Below are 16,670 nucleotides of genomic sequence, written 5' to 3'. Positions count from 1 at the left end.
TGTTTGTGTTGTGTGTGTTGTGTGTTGTTGTGTGTTGTTGTGTTGTGTGTGTTGTTGTGTGTTGTTTGTGTTGTGTTGTGTGTTGTGTTGTGTGTTGTGTGTGTTTGTGTTGTTGTGTGTTGTGTGTTGTGTGTGTTGTGTTGTGTGTTGTTGTGTTGTTGTGTTGTGTGTTGTTTGTTTGTGTGTGTTGTGTGTTGTGTGTTGTGTTGTGTTGTGTTGTGTTTGTGTTGTGTGTTGTGTGTTGTGTGTGTTTGTGTGTTGTTGTTTGTGTGTTGTGTTGTGTTGTTGTGTGTGTTGTTGTGTGTTTGTGTGTGTTGTGTGTTGTGTGTTGTGTGTTGTGTTGTTGTTTGTGTGTGTTGTGTGTGTTGTTGTGTTTGTGTTTGTGTGTGTTGTTGTGTTGTGTGTTGTGTGTTGTGTGTGTTGTTGTGTTGTGTTGTGTGTTGTGTTGTGTTGTGTGTTGTTGTGTGTTGTTTGTGTGTGTTGTGTTGTGTTGTGTGTGTTGTGTGTTGTGTTTGTTGTGTGTTGTGTTGTGTTTGTTGTGTGTGTGTTGTGTTGTGTTGTGTGTGTTGTGTGTTGTTTGTGTGTGTTTGTTGTTGTGTGTGTTGTGTTGTGTTTGTGTGTTGTGTGTTTGTTGTGTGTTGTTGTGTTGTGTTGTTTGTTGTGTTGTGTTGTGTTGTTTGTGTGTTGTGTGTGTTGTGTTGTGTTTGTGTTGTTGTGTGTTGTGTGTTTGTTTGTGTTGTGTTGTGTGTTGTGTTTGTGTTGTGTGTTGTGTGTGTTGTGTGTTGTGTGTGTTGTGTGTTGTTGTGTTGTTGTGTTGTTGTGTGTGTTTGTTGTGTGTTGTGTTGTGTGTGTGTTGTGTTTGTGTGTTGTTTGTTTGTTGTGTGTTGTGTTTGTGTTGTGTGTTGTGTGTTGTTTGTGTGTGTTGTGTGTGTTGTGTGTGTGTTGTGTTGTTGTGTTTGTGTGTTGTGTGTGTTTTGTGTTGTGTGTGTTGTGTGTGTTTGTGTGTTGTGTGTTGTGTGTTTGTGTGTTGTTGTGTTTGTGTTGTGTGTGTTGTGTGTTGTGTTGTGTGTGTTGTTGTGTGTTGTGTTGTTGTGTGTTGTGTTGTGTGTGTGTTTTGTGTGTTGTGTTGTGTTGTGTGTGTTTGTTGTTGTGTGTGTTGTGTTGTGTGTGTTGTGTTGTGTGTGTGTTGTGTGTGTGTTGTGTTGTGTGTGTTGTTGTTGTGTTGTTTGTGTTGTGTGTTGTGTGTGTTGTGTTGTGTGTGTGTTGTGTTGTGTTTTGTGTGTTGTGTTGTGTGTGTTGTTGTGTTGTGTGTTGTGTTGTGTGTGTTTGTTGTGTGTTTGTGTTGTGTGTTGTGTGTGTGTTGTGTGTTGTTGTGTGTGTTTGTGTTGTGTGTTGTGTGTTGTGTGTGTGTGTTGTTGTGTTGTGTTGTGTTGTGTTGTGTTGTGTTTTGTGTGTTGTGTTTGTGTTGTGTGTGTGTGTTGTTGTGTGTTTGTGTTTGTTTGTGTGTTGTGTGTGTTGTGTGTTGTTTGTGTGTTGTGTGTGTTGTTGTGTGTTGTGTTGTGTGTTGTGTGTGTTGTGTGTTGTGTGTTGTGTGTGTTGTGTTGTGTGTTGTGTTTGTGTTGTGTGTGTGTTGTTGTGTGTTGTTGTGTGTGTTGTGTGTGTGTGTTGTTGTTGTGTGTTGTGTTGTGTTTGTTGTGTGTTGTTTGTTGTGTTGTGTTGTGTGTGTTGTGTGTGTGTTGTGTGTGTGTTGTGTTTGTTGTGTTGTGTGTGTGTTGTGTTGTGTGTTGTGTTGTTGTGTGTTGTTGTGTTTGTGTGTTTGTTGTGTGTTTGTGTGTGTGTGTGTTGTGTGTTTGTGTGTGTTGTGTTGTGTTGTGTTGTGTTGTTTTGTGTTGTGTTGTGTTGTGTTGTGTTGTGTTGTGTTGTGTGTGTTTGTGTGTGTTGTGTTGTGTTGTGTGTGTTGTGTGTGTGTTGTTGTGTGTTGTGTGTGTGTTGTGTTGTGTTGTGTGTTGTGTGTTGTGTGTTGTGTGTGTTTGTGTTGTGTTTGTGTGTGTGTGTTGTGTGTTGTGTTGTTGTTTGTGTTGTGTTGTTGTGTGTGTGTTTGTGTGTTGTTGTGTGTGTTTGTGTTGTGTGTTGTGTGTTGTGTTGTGTGTTGTTGTGTTGTTGTGTGTTGTGTTGTGTGTTGTGTGTGTTGTGTGTTGTTGTTGTGTTTGTGTGTTTGTGTGTTGTGTGTGTTTGTTGTGTTGTTGTGTGTGTGTTGTGTTGTTGTGTTGTGTTGTGTGTGTTGTGTGTGTGTTGTGTGTTGTGTGTTGTGTTGTTGTGTGTGTTGTGTTGTGTGTTTGTGTTGTGTGTGTGTTGTGTGTTGTGTTGTTGTGTTTGTGTTGTGTTGTGTGTGTTGTGTGTGTGTTGTTGTGTGTGTGTTTTGTGTGTTGTGTGTTGTGTTGTTGTGTTTGTTGTGTGTGTTGTGTTGTGTGTGTTGTGTTGTGTGTGTGTTGTTGTGTGTGTTGTGTGTTTGTGTGTGTTTGTTGTGTGTTGTGTTGTTGTTTGTGTGTTGTGTTGTGTGTTGTGTTGTGTTGTGTTTGTTGTTGTGTGTGTGTTTGTGTTTGTGTGTTGTGTGTTGTGTTGTGTGTTGTTGTTGTGTGTTGTGTTGTGTGTGTGTGTGTTGTGTGTGTTGTGTGTTGTGTTTTGTTTTGTGTTGTTGTGTTGTGTTGTGTGTTTGTTGTGTGTGTTGTGTGTTGTGTGTGTGTTGTTGTGTTGTGTTGTGTGTGTTGTGTTGTGTGTTTGTGTGTGTTGTGTTGTGTGTTGTGTGTGTTGTGTTGTTGTGTGTGTTGTTGTGTGTTGTGTTGTGTTGTTTGTTGTGTGTGTGTGTGTTGTTGTGTGTTGTGTGTTGTGTGTGTTGTGTTGTGTGTTGTTGTGTGTTGTGTTGTGTGTTGTGTTTGTGTGTGTGTTGTGTTGTTGTGTTGTGTGTGTTGTTGTGTTGTGTGTTTGTGTGTGTGTTGTGTTGTGTTTGTGTGTGTGTTTGTGTTGTTGTGTTGTGTTGTGTGTGTGTTGTGTGTGTTGTTGTGTGTGTTTGTGTGTTTGTTGTGTTGTGTGTTGTGTGTGTGTTGTGTGTTTGTGTTGTTGTGTTGTGTTTGTGTTGTTGTGTGTGTTGTGTTGTGTTGTGTGTTGTGTGTTGTGTGTTGTTGTTGTGTGTTGTGTGTGTTGTGTGTGTGTGTTTGTGTTGTGTTGTGTGTGTGTTGTTGTGTTGTTGTGTGTGTGTTGTGTTTGTTGTGTGTTGTTGTGTTGTGTTGTTGTGTGTGTTGTGTTGTGTTGTGTTTGTTGTGTGTGTGTTGTTGTGTGTTGTTGTGTTGTGTTGTGTGTTGTGTGTGTTTGTGTTGTTTGTGTGTGTTGTTGTGTGTGTTGTGTGTTGTGTGTTTGTGTGTTGTGTGTGTTGTGTTGTGTGTGTTGTGTGTGTTTGTTGTGTGTTGTTGTGTGTGTTGTTGTGTGTGTGTTGTGTTTGTGTGTGTTGTTTGTGTTGTGTGTGTTGTGTTTGTGTTGTGTGTGTTTGTGTGTGTTGTGTTGTTTGTGTTGTGTGTTGTTGTGTGTTGTGTTTGTGTGTTGTGTTGTTGTGTGTGTTGTGTTGTGTGTTGTGTTGTGTGTGTTGTGTTGTGTGTTGTGTTGTGTGTTTGTGTGTGTGTGTTGTGTTGTTGTGTTGTTGTGTGTGTGTTGTTGTGTGTGTGTGTTGTTGTGTGTGTTGTGTGTGTGTTGTGTTGTGTGTGTTGTGTTTGTTGTGTGTGTTGTGTTTGTTGTGTTGTGTGTTGTGTGTTGTGTGTGTTGTTGTGTGTTGTGTGTTTGTTGTGTGTTGTGTGTTTGTGTTTGTTGTGTGTTGTGTTGTTGTGTTGTGTTGTGTGTTGTTTTGTGTGTGTTGTTGTTGTGTGTTGTGTTGTTGTGTGTGTTGTGTTGTGTGTTGTGTTGTGTGTTGTTGTGTTGTGTGTGTTTGTGTGTGTTGTTTGTGTTGTGTGTTGTGTGTTGTGTTGTGTGTGTGTTGTTTGTGTGTGTGTTGTTTGTGTTGTGTGTGTTGTGTGTTGTGTGTGTGTTGTTGTGTGTTGTGTTTGTGTGTTGTGTGTGTTGTTGTGTGTGTGTGTTTGTTTGTGTGTGTTGTTGTGTGTTTTGTGTGTTGTGTTGTGTGTTGTGTGTTGTGTTTGTTGTGTGTGTTGTGTGTGTTTGTTGTGTGTGTTGTGTGTGTTGTGTGTTGTGTTGTTGTGTGTTTGTGTGTTGTGTTGTGTTGTGTTGTGTGTTTGTGTGTTGTGTGTGTTTGTGTTTGTGTTTGTTTGTGTGTTTTTGTGTGTGTTTGTGTTTGTGTGTGTGTGTGTGTGTGTTTTTGTGTGTGTGTGTTTGTGTGTGTTTGTGTGTGTGTGTGTGTGTGTGTGTGTGTGTGTGTGTGTGTGTGTGTGTGTGTGTGTGTGTGTGTGTGTGTGTGTGTGTTGTTGTGTTGTGTGTGTTTGTTGTGTTGTGTTGTGTTGTGTTGTTGTGTGTGTGTTTGTTGTGTTGTGTTGTGTGTTGTGTGTTGTGTTGTGTTTGTTGTGTGTGTTGTGTTGTTGTGTTGTTGTTTGTGTTGTGTGTGTGTTGTGTGTTTGTGTGTGTTTGTGTGTTGTGTTGTGTTGTGTGTGTTGTGTTGTGTGTTGTGTGTGTGTGTTGTTTGTGTTGTTGTGTTGTGTGTGTTGTTGTTGTGTGTGTTGTGTGTTTGTGTTGTGTGTTGTGTGTTGTGTTGTGTTGTTGTGTGTGTGTGTTGTGTGTGTTGTGTGTTGTTTGTGTTGTGTGTGTGTGTTTGTTGTGTGTTGTGTGTTGTTGTTGTGTGTTGTTGTGTGTGTGTTGTGTTGTGTTGTGTGTGTTGTTTGTGTTGTTGTGTGTGTGTTGTGTGTTGTTGTGTGTGTGTTGTTGTGTTGTGTGTGTTGTGTTGTGTTGTGTGTGTTGTGTGTTTGTGTTGTGTTGTGTTGTGTTGTGTTGTGTTGTGTTGTGTTGTGTTGTGTTGTGTTGTGTTGTGTTGTGTTGTGTTGTGTTGTGTTGTGTTGTGTTGTGTTGTGTTGTGTTGTGTTGTGTTGTGTTGTGGTGTGTTGTGTTGTGTTGTGTTGTGTTGTGTTGTGTTGTGTTGTGTTGTGTTGTGTTGTGTTGTGTTGTGTTGTGTTGTGTTGTGTTGTGTTGTGTTGTGTTGTGTTGTGTTGTGTTGTGTTGTGTTGTGTTGTGTTGTGTTGTGTTGTGTTGTGTTGTGTTGTGTTGTGTTGTGTTGTGTTGTGTTGTGTGTGTGTGTTGTGTGTGTTGTGTTTGTGTTGTGTGTTTGTGTGTGTGTGTTGTGTGTGTTGTGTGTGTTGTGTGTGTTGTGTGTGTTTGTGTGTGTTGTGTTGTTGTGTGTGTGTTGTGTGTTGTTGTGTGTTGTGTTGTGTGTTGTGTGTGTTGTGTTTGTTGTTGTGTGTTGTGTGTGTTGTTGTGTGTGTGTTGTGTGTGTTGTGTTGTTTGTGTGTTGTGTTGTTGTGTTGTGTGTGTGTTGTGTGTGTGTTGTGTGTGTTGTTGTGTGTTGTGTTGTGTGTGTTTGTGTTGTGTGTGTTGTGTTGTGTGTTGTGTGTTGTTGTGTGTGTTTGTGTGTGTGTGTTGTGTGTTGTGTTGTGTGTGTTGTTGTTGTTGTGTGTGTGTTTGTGTTGTTGTGTGTTGTGTGTTGTGTGTGTTTGTGTGTGTTGTGTTGTGTGTTGTGTGTTTGTGTGTGTGTTGTTGTTGTGTGTGTGTGTTGTGTGTTGTGTTGTTGTTGTGTGTGTGTGTTTGTTGTTGTGTTGTGTGTGTTGTTGTGTTGTGTGTGTTTGTGTGTTGTGTGTGTGTGTTTGTTGTTGTTTGTGTTGTGTGTTGTTGTGTGTGTTGTTGTGTGTGTGTGTGTGTTGTGTTTGTGTGTGTTGTGTGTTGTGTGTGTGTGTTGTGTTGTGTTGTGTGTTGTTGTGTTGTTGTGTGTTGTGTTGTTGTGTGTGTTGTTGTGTTGTGTTGTGTGTGTGTTTGTGTGTTGTGTGTTGTGTTGTTGTGTTGTGTTGTGTGTTGTGTTGTGTGTTTGTTGTGTGTTGTTGTGTTGTGTTGTGTGTTGTGTGTGTTGTGTGTTTGTGTGTTGTGTTGTGTGTTGTGTGTGTTGTGTGTTGTGTGTTTGTGTGTGTTGTGTTGTGTTGTTTGTGTGTTGTTGTGTTGTGTGTGTTGTGTGTTGTGTGTTGTGTGTTGTGTGTGTGTTGTGTGTTGTTGTGTGTGTGTTGTGTGTGTGTTGTGTTGTTTGTGTGTTGTTGTGTGTGTTGTGTGTGTTGTGTGTTGTTGTGTGTGTGTTGTTGTGTTGTGTGTTGTGTTGTGTGTGTTGTTTGTTGTGTGTTGTTGTGTGTGTTGTTGTGTGTTGTTGTGTTGTGTTGTGTTGTGTTGTGTGTGTTGTGTTGTGTGTGTGTTTTGTGTGTTGTGTGTTGTTGTGTTGTGTTGTTGTGTGTTGTGTGTGTTGTTGTTGTGTGTTGTGTTGTGTGTGTGTGTGTTGTGTGTGTTGTGTGTGTTGTGTGTGTTGTGTGTTGTGTTGTGTGTTGTTGTGTGTGTTGTGTGTTGTGTGTGTTGTTGTGTGTTGTTTGTGTTGTGTGTTGTGTGTTGTGTGTGTTGTTGTGTGTGTTGTGTGTTGTTGTGTGTTGTGTTGTGTGTTGTGTTGTGTGTTGTGTTGTTTGTGTGTTGTGTTTGTTGTGTGTGTGTTGTGTGTTGTGTTGTTGTGTTGTGTGTGTGTGTGTGTGTGTGTGTGTGTGTGTTTGTGTGTTGTGTGTTGTTGTGTTGTGTGTGTGTTGTGTTGTGTGTTGTGTTGTGTGTTGTGTGTGTTGTGTGTTGTGTGTTTGTTGTGTTGTTGTGTGTGTGTTGTGTGTGTTGTGTGTTGTGTTGTTTGTGTTGTTGTGTGTTGTGTTGTGTGTGTTGTTGTGTGTTGTGTTGTGTGTGTGTGTTTGTGTTGTTGTGTGTGTGTGTTGTGTGTGTTGTGTGTTTGTGTGTGTGTGTGTTGTGTTGTGTGTGTTTGTGTTGTGTGTGTGTGTTGATTTGTTGTGTGTGTTGTGTTGTGTGTGTGTTGTGTGTTGTTGTGTTGTGTGTGTGTGTTGTGTGTGTTGTGTTGTGTTGTGTGTGTTGTGTTGTTTTGTGTGTTGTGTGTTGTTGTGTGTGTTGTGTTGTGTGTTGTGTGTTGTGTTGTGTGTGTTGTTGTGTTGTGTTGTGTTGTGTGTTGTGTGTGTTGTGTTGTTGTGTGTGTGTTGTGTTGTTGTGTGTTGTGTGTGTTGTGTGTGTGTTGTGTGTTGTGTTGTTTGTGTGTGTTGTTGTGTGTTGTGTGTTGTGTTGTGTGTTTGTGTTGTGTGTGTTGTTGTGTGTGTGTGTTGTGTTGTGTGTTTGTGTGTGTGTTGTGTTGTTGTGTGTGTTGTGTTGTGTGTTGTGTTGTGTGTGTGTTGTGTGTTGTGTGTTGTTGTGTGTGTGTTGTTGTTGTGTGTGTTTGTGTGTGTGTTGTGTTTGTTGTGTGTGTGTTGTGTGTTGTGTTGTGTGTTGTGTGTTGTGTGTTGTGTGTGTTGTGTGTTGTTTGTGTGTGTGTTGTGTTGTGTGTGTTGTGTTGTGTTGTGTGTGTTTGTGTGTTGTGTGTTGTTGTGTTGTGTTGTGTGTGTTGTTGTGTGTGTTGTGTGTGTTGTGTTTGTTGTGTGTGTTGTGTGTTTGTTGTGTGTTGTGTTGTGTTGTGTGTGTTGTTGTGTGTGTTGTGTGTGTGTTGTTGTGTTGTTGTGTTGTGTTGTGTGTTGTGTTTGTGTTGTGTTGTTTGTGTGTGTTGTGTGTGTTGTGTGTGTGTTGTGTGTTGTTGTGTGTGTTTGTGTGTTGTTGTTGTGTGTGTGTTGTGTTGTTGTGTGTGTTTGTGTTGTTTGTGTGTGTTTGTTGTGTGTGTGTGTGTGTTGTGTGTGTTGTTGTGTGTTGTGTGTTGTGTTGTTGTGTTGTGTGTGTTGTGTGTTGTGTTGTGTGTGTTGTGTGTGTGTTTGTGTTGTGTGTTGTTTGTTGTGTGTGTGTTGTGTGTGTTGTGTTGTGTGTGTTGTGTTGTTGTGTTGTGTTGTGTTTGTGTGTTGTTGTGTGTTGTTGTGTGTTGTGTGTTGTGTGTTGTGTTGTGTGTTTGTGTGTTGTTGTGTGTGTTGTTGTGTTGTGTTGTGTGTTGTGTTGTTGTGTGTTGTGTGTGTGTTGTGTTGTTGTGTGTTGTTGTGTGTGTTGTGTGTTGTGTGTGTTGTGTGTTTGTGTGTTGTGTGTTGTGTGTGTTGTTGTGTTGTGTTGTGTGTTGTGTGTTGTGTTGTGTTTGTGTTGTGTGTGTTGTGTGTGTTGTGTTGTGTGTGTGTTGTGTTGTGTTGTTGTGTGTTGTGTTTGTTGTGTGTTGTGTGTGTTGTGTTGTGTTGTTGTTGTGTGTTGTGTGTGTGTTGTTGTGTGTGTGTTGTGTTGTTGTGTGTGTGTGTTGTGTGTTGTGTTGTGTTTGTGTGTGTGTGTTGTGTTGTGTGTGTGTTGTGTGTGTTGTGTTGTGTTTGTGTGTGTGTTGTGTTGTGTGTGTTGTGTTGTGTGTGTTGTGTTGTGTGTTGTGTGTTGTGTGTGTGTTGTGTTGTGTTGTGTGTTGTGTTGTGTTGTGTGTTGTGTGTTGTTTGTGTGTTGTGTTGTGTGTTGTGTGTTTGTTGTGTGTGTTGTGTTGTTGTGTGTTGTGTTGTGTGTGTTTGTGTGTTGTGTTGTGTTTGTGTGTGTTTGTGTTGTGTGTGTTGTGTGTGTGTTGTGTGTGTGTTGTTGTGTGTGTGTTGTGTGTTTGTTGTGTGTGTTGTTGTGTTGTGTGTGTGTGTGTTTGTTGTGTGTGTTGTTGTGTGTTGTGTGTTGTGTGTTGTGTGTGTTTGTGTTGTGTGTTGTGTGTGTGTTGTGTTGTGTGTGTTTGTGTTGTGTGTTGTGTGTGTTGTGTTGTGTTTGTGTTGTTGTTGTGTGTTGTGTTTGTGTGTGTTGTGTGTGTGTTGTGTTGTGTTGTGTGTTGTTGTGTTGTGTGTGTGTTGTGTTGTGTTTGTGTTGTGTGTGTTTGTTGTGTGTGTGTTGTTGTGTTGTGTGTGTTGTGTGTGTTTGTGTTGTGTGTGTGTGTTGTGTGTTGTGTGTGTTGTGTGTTGTGTTGTGTGTGTTGTGTGTTGTGTGTTGTGTGTTGTGTGTGTTTGTTGTGTGTTGTGTGTTGTGTGTGTTGTGTGTGTTTGTTGTTGTGTGTTGTTGTGTTGTGTGTGTGTTTGTGTGTGTTGTGTTGTGTTGTGTGTGTTGTGTTGTGTGTGTTGTGTTTGTGTGTGTGTGTGTTGTGTTGTGTGTGTGTGTGTTGTTGTGTTGTGTGTGTGTGTTGTGTTGTGTGTGTTGTGTTGTGTGTTGTGTGTTGTGTTGTGTGTGTTTGTTGTGTGTTGTGTGTTGTGTGTTTGTGTTGTTGTGTGTGTTGTGTGTGTTGTGTGTTGTGTTGTGTTGTGTGTGTGTGTTTGTTGTGTTGTGTGTTGTGTGTTGTGTGTGTTGTTGTGTGTTGTGTTGTGTGTTGTTGTGTTGTGTGTGTGTTGTGTGTTGTTGTGTGTTGTGTGTGTTGTGTGTGTTGTGTGTGTTTGTTGTGTGTGTTTGTTGTGTGTTGTGTTGTGTGTGTGTGTGTTGTTTGTGTTGTGTTGTGTGTTGTTGTGTTGTTGTGTTGTGTGTGTTGTGTGTGTTGTGTGTGTTTGTTGTGTGTTGTGTGTGTTGTGTGTGTTGTTTGTGTGTGTGTTGTGTGTGTTGTGTGTTGTGTGTGTGTGTTTGTTGTGTGTTGTGTTGTGTGTGTTGTGTTGTGTGTTGTTGTTTGTGTGTTGTGTGTGTTGTTGTGTGTTGTGTTGTGTGTGTGTGTGTTTGTTGTGTTGTGTGTGTGTTGTGTGTGTGTGTTGTTTGTGTGTGTTGTGTGTGTTGTGTTGTGTGTTGTTGTGTGTGTTGTGTGTTGTTGTGTGTTGTTGTGTGTTGTGTGTTGTGTTGTGTTGTGTGTGTTGTGTGTGTGTGTTGTGTTGTGTGTGTTTGTGTGTGTTGTGTGTTTGTGTTGTGTTGTGTGTTTGTGTGTGTTGTGTGTTGTGTGTTTGTGTGTGTGTGTTGTGTGTGTTGTGTGTGTGTGTGTTGTGTTGTGTGTGTTGTGTGTTGTGTTGTGTTGTGTTGTGTTGTGTGTTTGTGTGTTGTGTTGTGTTGTGTGTGTGTGTTGTTGTGTGTGTTGTGTGTTGTTTGTGTGTGTGTTGTGTGTTGTGTGTGTGTTTGTGTGTGTTGTTGTGTGTGTTGTGTGTTGTGTGTGTGTTGTTTTGTGTGTGTGTTGTGTTTGTTGTGTGTTGTTGTGTGTTGTGTGTGTTTGTTGTGTGTTGTGTGTGTGTGTGTTGTTGTGTGTTGTGTGTGTGTTGTTGTGTTGTGTGTTGTTGTGTTTGTTGTGTGTTGTGTTGTGTGTGTGTTGTGTGTGTGTTGTTGTGTGTGTTTGTGTGTTGTGTGTTTGTGTGTGTGTTGTTGTGTGTGTTGTTGTGTTGTGTGTGTTGTGTGTGTGTTGTGTGTTGTGTGTGTTGTGTTGTGTGTTGTTTGTGTGTTGTGTTGTGTGTGTTGTGTTTGTGTGTTGTGTGTGTTGTGTGTGTTGTGTTTGTGTGTGTGTTGTGTGTTGTTGTGTTGTTGTTGTGTGTTGTGTGTTTGTGTGTGTGTGTTGTGTTGTTGTGTGTTGTGTGTGTGTTGTGTGTTGTGTGTTGTGTTGTGTGTGTGTGTTGTGTTGTGTGTTTGTGTGTTGTGTTGTGTGTTGTGTGTTGTGTGTGTGTGTGTTGTGTGTGTGTGTGTTGTGTGTTGTTTGTGTGTGTTGTGTTGTTGTGTGTGTGTTGTGTGTTGTGTTGTGTTGTGTGTGTGTTGTGTGTTTGTGTGTGTGTTGTGTTGTTGTTTGTGTGTTGTGTGTGTGTTGTGTTGTTGTGTTGTTGTGTGTTGTGTGTTTGTGTGTGTGTTTGTGTGTTGTTGTGTGTTTGTGTTGTGTGTTGTGTGTGTTGTGTGTGTTGTGTGTTGTTGTGTGTGTTGTGTTGTGTGTTGTGTGTGTGTTGTGTTGTGTGTTGTGTGTGTGTTTGTTGTGTTGTGTTGTTGTGTTTGTGTTGTGTTGTGTGTTGTGTTGTGTTTGTGTGTGTTGTGTTGTGTTGTGTGTTTGTTGTGTGTTGTTGTGTGTGTTGTTGTGTTGTGTGTTGTGTTGTGTGTTGTGTGTTTGTGTTGTGTGTGTTGTTTGTGTGTTGTGTTGTGTGTGTTGTGTGTGTTGTGTTGTGTTTTTGTGTATTTGTGTGTGTGTTTGTGTGTGTGTGTGTGTGTGTGTGTTTGTGTGTGTGTTTGTGTGTGTGTGTGTGTGTGTGTGTGTGTGTGTTTGTGTGTGTGTTTGTGTGTGTGTGTGTGTGTGTGTGTGTGTGTGTGTGTGTGTGTGTGTGTGTGTGTGTGTGTGTGTGTGTGTGTGTGTGTGTGTGTGTGTGTGTGTGTGTGTGTGTGTGTGTGTGTGTGTGTGTGTTGTGTTGTTTGTGTGTTGTGTTGTGTGTGTGTGTTGTGTGTTGTTGTGTGTGTTGTGTTGTTGTTGTGTGTTGTGTGTGTGTTGTGTGTGTGTTTGTTGTTGTGTGTGTTGTTGTGTTGTGTGTGTTGTGTGTGTTGTGTGTTGTGTTTGTGTGTGTTTGTTGTGTGTGTGTTGTTGTGTTGTGTGTGTTGTGTTGTGTGTGTGTTGTGTTGTGTGTTTGTGTGTGTTGTGTGTGTTGTGTGTTGTGTGTTGTGTGTTTGTGTGTGTGTGTTGTGTGTGTTGTGTGTGTTTGTGTTGTTGTGTTGTGTGTTGTGTGTTGTGTGTGTGTTTGTGTTGTGTTGTTGTGTGTGTGTGTTGTGTGTTTGTTGTGTGTGTGTTGTGTGTGTTGTGTGTGTTGTGTGTGTTGTGTTGTGTTGTGTGTTTGTGTGTGTTGTTGTGTGTTGTGTTGTTGTGTGTTGTGTGTGTGTTTGTTGTGTTGTTGTGTGTGTTGTGTTGTTGTGTGTTGTGTTGTTTGTGTGTGTGTTTGTGTGTGTGTTGTGTGTTGTGTTTGTGTGTGTTGTGTGTGTTGTGTGTGTTGTGTTGTGTGTGTGTTGTGTGTGTGTTTGTGTTGTGTTGTTGTGTTGTGTGTGTGTTGTGTTGTGTTGTTGTGTGTGTTTTGTGTTGTGTGTGTGTTGTTGTGTGTTGTGTTTGTTGTTGTGTGTTGTGTTGTGTGTTGTGTTTGTGTTGTGTGTGTTTGTGTTGTGTGTGTTGTGTGTGTGTTGTTTGTGTTGTGTGTTGTGTTGTGTGTTGTTGTGTGTTGTTTGTTGTTGTGTGTGTTGTGTTGTGTTGTGTGTTGTGTGTTGTGTGTGTGTGTGTTGTGTGTTGTTTGTGTTGTTGTTTGTGTTGTGTGTTGTGTGTGTTGTTGTGTTGTGTTTGTGTGTGTTGTGTGTGTGTGTTGTGTTGTTTGTGTGTGTGTTTGTTGTGTGTTGTGTGTTGTGTGTTTGTGTTGTGTTGTGTGTTGTGTGTGTGTTGTTGTGTGTGTGTGTGTGTTGTGTTGTGTGTTGTGTGTTGTTGTTGTGTGTGTTGTGTTTGTGTTGTGTGTTGTGTGTTGTGTTGTTTGTGTGTGTGTGTTGTGTGTTGTGTGTGTTGTGTGTTGTGTGTGTTGTGTTGTGTGTGTGTTGTTTTGTGTGTGTTGTGTTGTTGTGTGTTGTGTGTTGTGTGTTGTTGTGTGTGTGTTGTGTGTTGTTGTTGTGTGTGTGTTGTGTGTTTGTGTTGTTGTGTTGTGTTGTGTTGTTGTTGTGTGTTTGTGTGTTGTGTGTTGTTGTGTGTGTTTGTTGTTGTGTTGTGTGTTTTGTGTGTTTTTTTTGTGTGTTGTGTGTTTTGTGTGTTTTGTGTGTGTTGTGTTGTGTGTTGTTGTTGTGTTGTGTGTTGTGTGTTGTGTGTTGTGTGTGTTGTGTGTTTGTGTTTGTGTGTGTGTTGTGTGTTTGTGTGTGTTGTGTTTGTGTGTTGTGTTGTGTTTGTGTGTGTTGTGTGTTGTGTTGTGTGTGTTGTTTGTTGTGTGTTTGTGTTGTGTTGTGTGTTGTGTGTTGTGTTGTGTGTGTGTGTTGTGTGTTGTGTTGTGTGTGTGTGTGTTGTTTGTGTGTTGTGTGTGTGTTTGTGTGTTGTTGTGTGTTGTGTGTGTTGTGTTTGTGTTGTGTGTGTTGTGTGTGTTGTTGTGTTGTTGTGTGTGTTGTGTGTTTTGTTGTGTGTGTTGTGTTGTGTGTGTGTTGTGTTGTTGTGTGTTGTGTTGTGTTGTTGTGTTGTGTGTTGTGTTGTTGTGTGTGTGTTTGTGTGTTGTGTTGTTGTTGTGTGTTGTGTGTTGTGTGTTGTGTGTTGTGTGTGTTGTGTTGTTGTGTGTGTTGTGTTGTGTGTGTGTTGTGTTGTGTGTGTTGTGTGTTGTTTGTGTGTGTTGTGTGTGTGTGTTTGTTGTTGTGTGTTGTGTGTTGTGTTGTGTGTTTGTGTTGTTGTGTGTGTGTTGTGTGTTGTGTTTGTGTTGTGTTGTGTTGTGTGTTGTGTTGTGTGTTGTTGTGTGTGTGTGTTGTGTGTGTGTTGTGTTGTTGTTGTGTTGTGTTGTTGTGTTGTGTGTGTTGTGTGTGTTTGTGTTGTGTGTGTTGTTGTGTGTTTGTGTTGTTGTGTGTGTTGTGTGTTGTGTTGTGTTGTTGTGTGTGTTGTGTTGTGTGTGTGTTTGTTGTGTGTGTGTTGTGTGTTGTGTTGTGTGTGTTGTTGTGTGTGTGTGTGTTGTGTGTGTGTTGTTGTGTGTTGTGTGTGTGTTTGTGTGTTGTGTGTTGTGTGTTGTTGTTTGTGTGTTGTGTGTTGTGTGTGTTGTGTTGTGTGTGTGTTGTGTGTTGTGTGTGTTGTTGTTGTGTGTGTTGTGTGTGTTGTGTTGTGTGTGTTGTGTGTTGTGTGTGTTGTGTGTGTGTTTGTTGTGTGTGTTGTGTGTTGTTGTGTTGTGTGTGTTGTTGTGTGTTGTGTTTGTGTGTTGTGTTGTGTTGTTGTGTGTGTTGTGTGTTGTTGTGTTGTGTGTGTTGTGTTGTGTGTTGTTTGTTGTGTGTTGTGTTGTTGTGTGTGTGTTGTGTGTGTTGTGTGTGTGTGTTGTGTTGTGTTGTGTTGTGTTGTGTTGTGTTGTGTTGTGTTGTGTTGTGTTGTTTTGTGTTGTGTTGTGTTGTGTTGTGTTGTGTTGTGATTTGTTGTGTTGTGTTGTGTTGTGTTGTGTTGTGTTGTGTTTTGTTGTGTTGTGTTGTGTTGTGTTGTGTTGTGTTGTGTTGTGTTGTGTTGTGTTGTGTTGTGTGTTGTTTGTGTTTGTGTGTGTGTGTGTTGTGTGTGTGTTGTGTGTTGTTGTGTTTGTGTTGTGTGTGTGTTGTGTGTGTTGTGTTGTGTTGTGTGTGTGTTGTGTGTTGTGTTGTGTGTTGTGTGTGTGTTGTTTGTGTGTGTGTGTGTTGTGTTGTGTTGTGTGTTTTGTTGTGTTGTGTGTTGTGTTGTGTTGTGTGTTGTGTTGTGTTGTGTTGTGTTGTGTTGTGTTGTGTTGTGTTGTGTTGTGTTGTGTTGTGTTGTGTTGTGTTGTGTTGTGTTGTGTTGTGTTGTGTTGTGTTGTGTTGTGTTGTGTTGTGTTGTGTTGTTATGTGTTGAGTAGTGTTGTGTTTGTGTGTGTTGTGTGTTGTGTTGTGTTGTGTGTGTTGTGTGTGTGTTGTGTGTTGTTGTTGTTGTGTTGTGTGTGTTGTTGTGTGTGTGTGTGTTGTGTGTTGTGTGTGTTGTGTTGTGTGTGTTGTTTGTGTGTTGTGTGTGTTGTGTGTTGTGTGTGTGTTTGTGTGTTGTGTGTTTGTGTGTTGTGTTGTTGTGTGTTGTTGTGTGTGTGTTGTGTTGTGTTTGTGTGTTGTGTTGTGTTGTGTTGTGTTGTGTTGTGTTGTGTTGTGTTGTGTTGTGTTGTGTTGTGTTGTGTTGTGTTGTGTTGTGTGGTGTTGTGTTGTGTTGTGTTGTGTTGTGTTGTGTTGTGTTGTGTTGTGTTGTGTTGTGTTGTGTTGTGTTGTGTTGTGTTGTGTTGTGTTGTGTTGTGTTGTGTTGTGTTGTGTTGTGTTGTGTTGTGTTGTGTTGTGTGTGTGTGTTGTGTTGTTGTGTGTGTTGTGTGTGTGTTGTGTGTTTGTGTGTTGTGTGTTGTGTTGTGTGTTGTTGTGTGTGTTGTGTGTTGTGTTGTGTTTTTGTGTGTGTTGTGTGTTGTGTGTGTGTGTTGTGTTGTGTGTTTGTTGTGTGTGTTGTTGTGTGTTGTGTTGTTGTTGTGTGTGTTGTTGTGTGTTGTGTGTTGTGTGTTGTGTGTTTGTTGTGTGTGTTGTGTTGTGTTGTGTTGTGTGTTGTGTGTGTGTTGTTGTTGTGTGTTGTTGTGTTGTGTTGTGTTGTGTTTGTGTGTTGTTGTGTTGTTTTGTGTGTGTTGTGTGTGTTGTGTTGTGTGTTTGTTGTGTGTTGTTGTGTGTGTTGTGTTGTGTTGTGTGTTGTGTTGTGTGTTGTTGTGTGTTGTGTGTGTTGTGTGTGTTGTGTTTGTGTGTTGTGTGTTGTTTGTGTGTTGTGTGTTGTGTGTTGTGTTGTTGTGTTTGTTGTTGTGTGTGTTGTGTTTGTGTGTTTTGTTGTGTTTGTGTGTGTGTTGTGTTGTTGTGTTGTGTGTGTTGTGTGTTGTTGTTGTGTGTGTGTTTGTGTGTGTGTTGTTGTGTGTTGTTGTGTTGTGTGTTGTTGTGTGTGTGTTGTGTGTGTTTGTGTGTGTTGTGTTGTGTGTGTGTTGTGTTGTGTGTGTGTGTTGTTGTGTTGTGTTGTGTGTGTGTTGTGTGTGTTGTGTTGTGTGTTGTTTGTGTGTGTTGTTGTGTGTTGTGTGTTGTGTGTGTGTTGTGTGTGTGTTTGTTGTGTTGTGTGTTTGTGTTTGTGTTGTGTGTTGTTGTGTGTGTGTTTGTGTTGTGTGTGTTGTTGTGTTGTGTGTGTTGTGTTGTGTTTGTGTGTGTTTGTTGTTGTGTGTGTTGTGTTGTGTGTTTGTGTTGTGTTGTTGTGTTGTGTGTTGTGTGTGTTGTGTTTGTGTGTGTTGTGTGTTGTTGTTGTGTGTTGTTTGTGTGTGTGTGTTGTTGTGTGTTGTTGTGTGTTGTGTGTTGTGTGTTGTGTGTTTGTGTGTGTTGTGTTGTGTTGTGTTGGTGTGTGTTGTGTGTGTTGTGTGTTGTTGTGTTGTGTGTTGTTGTGTGTGTGTTGTGTGTTGTTGTGTTGTGTTGTTGTGTGTTGTGTTGTGTGTGTTGTGTGTTGTTGTGTGTGTGTGTGTTGTTTGTGTGTGTGTTGTGTTGTGTTGTGTGTTGTGTGTGTTGTTGTGTGTTGTGTGTTGTTTGTGTGTGTTGTGTGTGTGTTGTGTGTGTTGTTGTTGTGTTGTGTGTGTGTTGTGTTTGTTGTGTTGTGTGTTGTGTGTGTTGTTGTGTGTTGTGTTGTTGTGTTTGTGTGTGTGTGTTGTGTTGTTGTGTGTGTTGTTGTGTGTGTTGTTTGTGTTGTGTGTTGTGTTGTGTGTTGTGTGTGTTGTTGTGTTTGTTGTGTTTGTGTTGTGTTTGTGTGTGTTGTGTTGTTGTGTGTGTGTGTTGTGTGTGTGTGTTTGTGTGTGTTGTGTTGTGTGTTG

Source organism: Culex pipiens, chromosome 3 (assembly GCF_016801865.2).
Source record: "Culex pipiens pallens isolate TS chromosome 3, TS_CPP_V2, whole genome shotgun sequence".
NCBI classification, from domain to species: domain Eukaryota; kingdom Metazoa; phylum Arthropoda; class Insecta; order Diptera; family Culicidae; genus Culex; species Culex pipiens.
This window is presented reverse-complemented; position numbering follows the sequence as displayed.